The 10,097-nt window shown below is 37.6% G+C and overlaps 1 pseudogene; it reads left to right on the forward strand.

Moving 5' to 3' along the window:
- Nucleotides 1-8,994: 8,994 nt before the first annotated feature.
- On the forward strand, nt 8,995-9,461 carry LOC114228430 (60S ribosomal protein L23a-like; annotated as a pseudogene).
- The last annotated feature ends 636 nt before the right edge of the window (nt 9,462-10,097 follow it).

A 10,097-nucleotide genomic window follows, 5' to 3' on the forward strand; every position in this document is an offset into this window, starting at 1 on the left:
CCTTGACAAGCAACTGCTGCCAAACTACAATAAAATAAGCAGAAATAAAATTTTATGAAATTCAGTTGGGAGGGGGGGAAATGCATGAAAATTTTAAAACTATAATTTAAAACCCTACTGGATGGCCCTAGCCAGTTTGGCTGAGCGGATAGAGCATCGGCCTATGGACTGAAGGGTCCTGGGTTTGATTCCGTCAAGAGCACATGACTGGGTTGTGGGCTCAACCCCCTGTAGGCAGAGTCCTGGAGGCAGCTGATCAATGATTCTCTCTCATCATTGATGTTTCTCTCTCTCTCCTCTCCCTTCCTCTCTGAAATCAATAAAAATATATTTTTTAAATAATAATATTTTAAAAAGAAACCCCACTAGATGTAAAAGAAAATGTTCTTCCTGGTAACAGATTAATAAAATAATTAAGCCATGTTAAAAAGATAATGTTTTTGTCAATTTAGTGTGGGTAAAGCACTCCAGCACAGATTGCAATTCCTGCTCAGAGACTATAAACATTTGCATTTTATGAGTTTTTAAAAACATTTCTTATTTCAAATTCAAGGCCTTAATGTCACATACAACTGCATTTTACAAAAAGTTATTCCTGTGCTATTTGGAAAGAAAACCCAAATACTGGGTTTTGGCAGAGGTTTTGAGCAGGGGGAGGTCAATCTGTAAAAATAGCCAAATAGATCTAGCTTGAAATATTAATCATTTATGTAACCCTATTTAATATATTTTACCCTGAGTTAAAATGCACTGAAATCTCACTTGGAATTTAACAACAATCTATACTCAACCATCAAATATTTAGTGTCTGTTTAGGAAAAGTAATTGGTAGAATGCAAAGCTACTATTTATTCTGTTTGATTAATGTTTACCAAGTGGAAGTTTTGGAACAAAATACATCAGTGTTCCACACTCACTGATGGTCCTTCTACTTATCAGTACCTTATCTCCTGATGCTGCTTTCCATAATCCTTTGAAAATGGAGCACAATGATTATTTTCTTGAATTAATTTTTAATTTCTGTAAAGAATTTGCATTGCCCCTGGACAACAGATGTATCACCTTTCCAAAATCCACTCTAGATTAACATATCCACTTCTCACTACATTTGCCTTCTCACAACCACTAAGGACAGTCAGCTATGACAGAGAGCAGCCTTCCTCCTTTCCTGGTGCCTCTCCTTGCATTACTTCAGGTGAATGCTATAATCTCTAGGGACAGCCAAGCACCTTGTACATGCTATACGTTCAGGGTTTGATGACTTAATTAATGAACCTCCATATATGATAATGGAGTCCATCCTGCTGATTGAACAGGTGGTTTCAATGATTAAACAAGGCATAGTCTAGGCATGACACCTGATCTGCCATGACCAGACATCCTATAATGACCAGAAAAGTTAAGAATAACTTGTGTGAGTTAATTGAATGTCCTCACTGTATTTCCAGAAGCAAGTGTTAGCATTTTCTTTACAATACCCTTGATTATCTAGGCTTGAGCAAGGTGACGGCAGTAGTGAGTTTGGGAACAAACTAAAAGATAATAAAGCAAGGACCTTTCTGTCCTGACAAAGAAATGATACTTCTTCAATTTTGGGTGTTGATATTAATCTTATTTTGATTATTCTAAAAGGAAAAGCTAAAGTCTTAACTGTACTGTACAATTGATTCCTTCCTCATAAATCTTCGTGTACTATGACAGTCATGTGTTTTGCCTTTCCTCTGTTGTCTAAGAGGAACAATATTTTAAATAAATGTTGTCTAAGAAGAACAATATTTTTTGACCCAGTTGTTGTCAATTGGGAAGACTAAACAGCCCTAGATTGATCTTTTTTTTCTTTTTTAATGTGACTCTGTACCTGGTTCATGCTTTCCTCCAGACAGTTGTTCTTATTGTTTTCATGGGAAGCATTGCATGATGAATATATTAAAGTGAGTATAGCTCTCTCAAAAAAAGATCCAATAGTTCTTGACTTTTGGGAACCTGAAACAAGAGAGCTCCTCATCCAAAAGATTTTCTAAGCCGTGTCCCTGCCATCCTAGAAAGGAAATTCTCAGTGGCTACCCAAGCAGATCTGATGAAAGAGAGATAGATTCTATATCAGAGATTGGTAAGGACTGCTCAGCATTTTGCAAATGTGTTTTCAGTTCTTAGTTAATTATCTTTTGAATAATGTTTGAGTTGCTGGAAATTGTTCACCAATTAGCATGTACCTTGAAATGTGAATCAGTTTTTTGGAACATGTTTAAGCCATCTAGAGTGTCCTACATCTTATATAATCCTTGTTTTTAAAGCACAAAACCACACTATCTATATGAAAAAGAGAATGGGGGATGCTAGGGAGAAAAAGTGAACAAAGCACAGAGAGTCCCTGGAAAGGACCTGAATGCTGTCTGGGAAAAGAGAGAGTGAAGTCTAAAGGAGGTGAAAACTAAAAGCACTAGTGTATATTTCAAGAACAGCCAAGGCATTTGCAAATGACTATTTATATTTGTTTAAACCCACATCTCATTGGCAGTGTTCTTCACTTGTTGGTCGAATAGTTGCTCTAAATATCATTTTAAGGATAGTAAAAAGATGAAGACAAGGTGTGTTTTTTTCTTTTAAAGCAAGCATGATACTTGATCTTTAAAGAGCCAGGAACATTATATGTCAATCTATTAAGTCAAAGCAACCTAGAATTAATATATTGATTTATTCAGTAAATGAAAATTTGAGCTCCTCTCACTTTTGTCCCAAGCCAAGGACTATGATGGCTGACTTAGGGCTGCAGAGACATCCAGCCCCACCGTTTAAGTTTACAACCGTAGTAAGACACATCATCTCTGCATATATATATATGCATATATATATATATATATATATATATATATATATATATAAAGTTATCTTCCTTTTATTTTGAGTGAAAACAAATAAAAAACAAAGATATAAACACCTGGATAGTAATCGTGACACATTTTTACCCCGCTGCCATCTCTCTAGGATTCTTGCCTCCTGTGAATGTTTCTAGCTCAGCAGTTTCTATATAAGTGACTCACAGTGGCCCCATGAAATTGACTTAATGGCTGTGTCTTTTGGGATATGTATAAGAGACACTAATTTTGATATAGATGTAGAAAGCGCAGAAAGATGTATAATTTTTAGTTTAGTCCTAAAATGCACAGCTCTACTTAAAACAGTTTGTCCTGACTAATAGAACTACTTCTCAACCCCTGTTTTGTGCTGCTTTGAAAACATGTTCAATCTCAGCACTAACCTTTCTGAATTTTTCTTGGGTGTACTGTTGCTTTTACCAGAAGTCCAATCCTTAGCTCAATTACGACTGTAATTTCCCTAAGGGTAGCTTTATTTTTGTATTACTGAAAAATCAATGTTTTTGTTTCTGAATATGAATTGAAAAGTGATTCTAATTATCCGCCACTAACAGGGATGATAATAACTACATTGGTAAGTGCTTACATTTATATAGGATATTATTTGTATCAAAGGAGGATAGAGTCCGTCTCCTGTTTGACAGGGTGATAAACAAACCCGATCACAGTGATGGATTCAAGCTCCTAGGGTGAAATGTAGTAGCTACTAAATAGTCCACAGCAGTACAAGATTGAAGGGTAAAGAACAAAAACGGTTTCTTTATTTATTGCCTTATGGAATGTATATCCACTGCTGGTGGTCCCTCAGACTGCCAGAAAAAAAAAATACCAATTTGCTTGTAACAGGATTCACCTGTAGTCACTTGTGTTTCCACGTTGGATGCAGTGTTAAGAAAGTGTGTTCAAATGAGACAATCACAGGCTTCGAGCCAGATGAACCGGCTCTCTCACCCCATTTCTTCCACTTATGAGCTTATCAACTTGTGCCAAGAATACAGCCTCTGTGAGCAGCATTGCCCCTGTGGGGTAAATGCAAGATGAGATATGACTGTCTTGGCGGGATGTTATGAGTATTAAGTGATGTACAATATTTGGGTTGTCTGGTATGTATTTTAATGCTCCACATGTGATCATTCCTGAGGGAGGAAAGTAAGGAATTGGCATTCAGGACTGAGGGTGGGACTGTGACTCTTTTCCACTGTATTGGCTGGTTATTGTCTACAAGTTTTTTTTTCTCTTGCCAATTTGCCCCTTTCCTGGTCTTTTGGCTAGAGAACAGATCTTTTCTCTGACAATTTTTTGGGGAAAAAATTCTGAAGCATTTGCCTTGATTTCTACCTTTATAAGCATCTGATACAAAACATAAGTTAATCTTTTTATAATTACAAATAATGCTATATTGCCTATCATAACTGCAGAAGCTGTCGGGGATTAGCTCCCACTATAAGTTGAATCCAAAAAGTTATTTTCAGACAAAAAATAGTTTCCGGCAGTAGTTAAATCTGTTTGCTTGCATTTTCCTATGCCACTTGTGTTTTTTTATGCAGCCACTTATTCTAACATTATTAGAGGATTTTATACCTCCTTCCCAATCCTTCCCACATTGTTTCTAAACCACTCCACTATGTATGAATATTGAACTAAACTTCTAGCTGGCTTTATAAATCCTCATCAGCAAAATCACAGAACACCTTGATTGCTTTATAAAAACAACAACAGGGTGCAATCTTAAAGGTTGCTTTATGGTTTACAATAACTTTGTCAAATAGAAAATATTTTCTATTTAATACAATTCATTTTTATGGGGCACTACAATAAGCCAGGCACTGAGCTAGCTGCTAGGGACATGAAGATGAATACGATCCTCCCCCAAGTTGTCTGCAGAGGACTGAGGAGGAGGTCACACACACTTAAGGCCAGGTAAAGACAGCATGACTAATGCTGGCCTGGGTTGGGTGAAGGGGGTTGGGAGAGCCTCAGAGTAGAGGTGACCTTTAATCTGGATCTAGAAATATGAGGAGGATTTTTATTTGGTTTCAGAGGAGTAAAGGGCTAGAGAACAAAAAAATGCATGCATGAGCACAGGGACAGCAAAACACCCAGAGAAGCTCAGGGCCTGGCCCAGTGCCTGCTGCTCCGGAGATTCTTAGCAGGTGTTTGCAGAGGTATTGATTAAGGTTGCCTGGTGAATAGGAGAGGGTAGGACACAGTTAAAGAATTTCGTAAAACATTTCTTCTTTGTCTTTTTCTACTTTATTAAGCACCTTTACTGTGTTCTCTCTTTTCACCTGCCTCAGATATGTAGTCATAATATATGCACATTGCAAACTGCACAAAGTGAGAATTTACTCTCTTAGGAAAGCAGACTATAAGCAGGTTTTATCTCTTTTTTTCTAAGTTGTAAGAACTGAACTGGTTAAATTATTTTGTCGCTTCTAAATGTGGAATATAGTTGAGTTCTGGAGGAGAAAAGAATTGATTGCCATAACAAGGTCTACTGCTAAACTGAACATATGTTGCTCATAATGTCACTTTCTAAATCAATGAAATTATCATTATAGAACATGTCGACAAATTAGACATGTAAAGTGCCGGCTGTATGTGGGAGAGAGGTAATTTGGCTCCATAAAAAGAAAATTAAACAATAAAATATCATTGACAGATGTAGTTAGCTAAAGGTTTTGAGGTTTAAATACCAATTTGTGGGGGAAAATTATGCAGACAAACTGAGAGAACTAGATAAAAATACCAGTCTTCACGGGAGAGGAAAATTCAGTCTTTTGACCAGATGTTCTAAGACCTTCACTGTGGCCTTTTTTAACAGATGGGTATGCTGACAGTTCCTAACTTTTTCAAATCCAAATAAAGTAGGTTAGTGATGATAAAAGAATAAAACCAATTAAATATGTAATTCATATCTCTCATTTGAAAGAGTAGGTTAGGTTAGGTTAGGTTAGGTTAGGAAGGCCAGGTTCTTCCTCACAAGGCTTCTTCAAGCAGAATTTGTCTTGTGTTTCTCTCCTTAGAATGCAACATGCCAAAAAGCCACAGTTTCCTACATTTTTGTAGTTGTGGTTACTTATTTCTAACAATAGCAGCACTGTGACATTATATGAAAGTCTTAAAGATAAGTATAAAAATTAAGCAGCACAGTTATTGATGGCAAGCTAATTGTTATTACTATGAAAGCTGTGTATTTCTATTTGGATAGTAAAACAAGTGAAAATTAATCTTCTTTTATACTCCAACTACAATGGTTATTCCCAGTGGGTTTCAGATTTATAACATCCATAGCTGGAAAAATAGGTGCACCCACACTTTTCTCAATATTAAAGGCTGGGACAGAGTAATGGAATATAAGCAGTAGAAAACATTGGTGGTGGCTTTTACAAAATATTCAGCATCACCTATAGATTCAGATGGTAAACATGACATATACTGAGATTATAGAAATAGTATTAGAATATTTTAACATCAATGAGATTTATTAAGAGACTTCTTCAATCTTTTCTAAACCCTCCGCTTTTATTTTTCTCCACTATGCCCACTAATCCTGGGAAGCAATAGTAGATTCATCATTTTGTCCTCTAGCACTCAGCACAGTAACTTTCACATGGTAGTAACTAAATAAACACATGTTGAAGTAACTTACAGATGGATAGAGGCAGAGAAGAAATAAGGTTAAAATATTTCCCAAGTGGAAACCATTAATCCTGTTTCTAAAGTAATTCTGCCTTGCATGTTCCAGGCACTTGGAAGGGTTGTAATTCTGGCCTCCGTATAGTTTATTGGAGCTGCATGAGCAGGACTTCTACCAATCAGTTGTAAGGGTAAGTGCCCTGAGTCACTTCCAGGCTGTGCTCTCTCATTGCTGGTGTGAGACCCAGCAGAGTGTTCTTCCCTTTCTCAGTGCTCTTGCCAGTTGCTCTGTCAACCTGAATCCCAGGTTAATTAAGCTCAAGCTAACATAAGCTCAAGGAACATGACGTAGCATAGAATACAGATAACCCTTGAACAGCACAGGGATTAGGGCACCACCCCTCAACATAGTCAAAAATCTGTGTATAACTTCTGTGTCCCCAAAAACTTAGCCACTTATAGTTTACTGTTTGTGTTATATGTACTATATGCTATATACAATAAAAAATGGGTGGACGCAGTGCATTAGTGGGAAATAACTGTTTGTCACAATTCGTTAGTGAGAAATAACTGTTTTGTCCCTGAGATTATGCTGGGTGGTACAATAGGCAACCATCAAGTGGCCACTAATATTTCCTAAGAAACATTGCTTCCATTAAAATGCCACATGAGCCTGGCTGGTGTGGCTTAGCTGGTTGGGCCTTGTCCCATGCACCAGAAGGAGACCAGTTCAATTCCCAGTGTGGGCAAATGTCCAGGTTGCAGGCTGGATCCCCAGTAGGGGACATACGTGTAAGAGGCATCCGATCAATGTTTCTGCATCTCTCTCCCTCTCTCTTCCTCTCACTGAAATCAATTAAAAAAACATTTAAAAAAAAAAAAAAACACATCTTTGCCAATATCTTACCCTGACTGCCAATTTCCATCCTATTTCCAAAATAGCAGGTTTGATTGAATGTTAAATATTGCAGTAGTCCATACCTGAAGACTTTTGTCCCATGGAAAAACTCTAACCAAAGTGTGCTATATGCTAATGAGATAAGGATGATTCTGCAGAAGAATGCACATACTAATACACACAGACACACACTACATCCTTCGCTCTCTTCTTAGCCAAAATAGAAAAACATGATGGTATAAATAGCGAGATTATCATGGTCATTCAGGTAGATACTATTTTCTTGAGTTTCCATGACTAATTGAAATTGATGGTTGCATTATATTTCACACAATATAATCAATACCAAAAAATGACAAAATTATACAAGTGGGAAGAAATGAGGATTTAACATACTAGTAAATGACATTGCCATCTGAAAGTTGTGGGTAGAAAACTTCTCCTAGCATCTGTTATAGAAATATGGAAATTGATATTTTTAAATGCAGTGTGAAATGTGAAATAAGAGATAAAATGTGTTTAGTCCATATTTGAGGATTCTTGCTTGTCAAAATAACGTGTCCAAAAAGAAAACCACCTAAAAAGGCTACCCCTCAGAACACTGCCACCAATAGTGCATTTCCAGTAAATGGTATATTTCATATTTCCATGCAACATTCAATACTACAACCCTAACACCCTGAGACAACCCAAAAAGGACAGAGAAGGAATGTACCAGTACATATATGTAACCTCCAGACTGTGTGAAAGAAGGAATGTGCCAGTACATATATGTAACCTTCGGACTGTGTGAAAGAAGGAATGTGCCAGTACATATATGTAACCTCCGGACTGTGTGAAAGAAGGAATGTGCCAGTACATATATGTAACCTCCGGACTGTGTGAAAGAAGGAATGTGCCAGTACATATATGTAACCTCCGGACTGTGTGAAAGAAGGAATGTGCCAGTACATATATGTAACCTCCGGACTGTGTGAAAGAAGGAATGTGCCAGTACATATATGTAACCTCCAGACTGTGTGAAAGAAGCCATATTTCAGCAGGCAGGTCAGGACCAGGGAGTCTATACCCAAAATCCTCTTGAAGAGAAAGAACTCATGACAGGGGTCATTTTACCAGCAATGGAAATTAAGAAGGAAACATCCAGCAATGAGGAACATGACGTAGCATAGAATACAGATAACCCTTGAACAGCACAGGGATTAGGGCACCACCCCTCAACATAGTCAAAAATCTGTGTATAACTTCTGTGTCCCCAAAAACTTAGTCACTTATAGTTTACTGTCGACTGGAAGCCTTGCCAATAACAAACAGTCAATTAACACTTATTTTGTGTTATATGTACTATATGCTATATTCTTATAATAAAATATAAGCTAGAGAAAAGAAAATGCTAAGAAAATCATAAGAGAAAATGCATTTATAGTTCTATATGTATTTCTTTTTAAATCCTCATAGAAATGAACCCTCACAGTTGGAACCCATGTTGTTCAAGGGCCAGCTGTAATTATCTCCTAAAAGCTAACTTTAGGACCATTATTTTAATATCAAAAACAGCATCAGAAAACCCTTTTTACGAAGATGCCACCAAAAGCTAAGAAGGAAGCCCCTGCCCCTCCCAAAGCCAAAGCCAAAGCAAAGGCGTTGAAGGCAAAGAAAGCAGTGTTGAAAGGCGTCCACAGTCACAAAAAAAGGTCTGCATGTCACCCACCTTCGGACGGCCAAAGACACTAAGGCTCCAGAGGCAGCCTTAATGTCCTCGGAAGAGCGCACCCAGGAGAAACAAGCTTGCCCACTATGCCATCATTAAGCTCCCCCTGACTACCAAGTCAGCTATGAAGAAGATAGAAGACAATAATACACTGGTGTTCATTGTGGATGTCAAGGCCAACAAGCACCAGATCAAACAGGCTGTGAGGAAGCTCTATGACATTGATGTGGCTAAAGTCAACAGCCTGATCAGGCCTGATGGTGAAAAGAAGGCATAAGGATGACTAGCTCCTGACTATGATGCTTTAAATGTTGCCAACAAAATTGGAATCATCTAAACTGAGACCAACTGCCTAATTCTAAATATAAAAATTTTACACTGTAAAAAAACAAAACAACAACAAAAACAGCATCAGAGTGCAATCCAATAACAATTAACCAAAGGATGGAGACCACACTCCTCAGGGAAAAAGAGAGAGCCTAAAGCATGTTTAAGCACCTGTGTCTGTTTGCCCAAGGTGGTGTATATACCTAAGCCTATTTTGCCTGTCAATTTATAAGCCAGTCAGAGAAAGACAAGTATCACATGATCTCACTCATATGTGGAATATAATGAGCAAAACAAACTGATGAACAAAATACATCCAGAGACATGGACACATAAAGCAGACTCGAATCTCAGAGGGAAGGCAGATGGGTGGGTGGGTGGGAAGAGACCAGCCAAAGAACTTGTAAGCATATTTGCATAACCCATGGACACAGACAATAGGGTGGTGAAGGCCTGGGGTGGAGGTGGAGGCTGGTTAGAAGAGATCAATGGGGAGAAAAAGGGGGACATACATAGTACTTTCAACAATAAAGATTTTTTTTTAAATAAATAAAATACCCCCCCCCCCCCAAAAAAAAAAAAAAAGAAATTTGCTATTCTTGTCTGGATCTGCATGTAGCAGATCCATACTTTATATTTTTTACTT

Source organism: Eptesicus fuscus, chromosome 2 (assembly GCF_027574615.1).
Source record: "Eptesicus fuscus isolate TK198812 chromosome 2, DD_ASM_mEF_20220401, whole genome shotgun sequence".
NCBI lineage: Eukaryota > Metazoa > Chordata > Mammalia > Chiroptera > Vespertilionidae > Eptesicus > Eptesicus fuscus.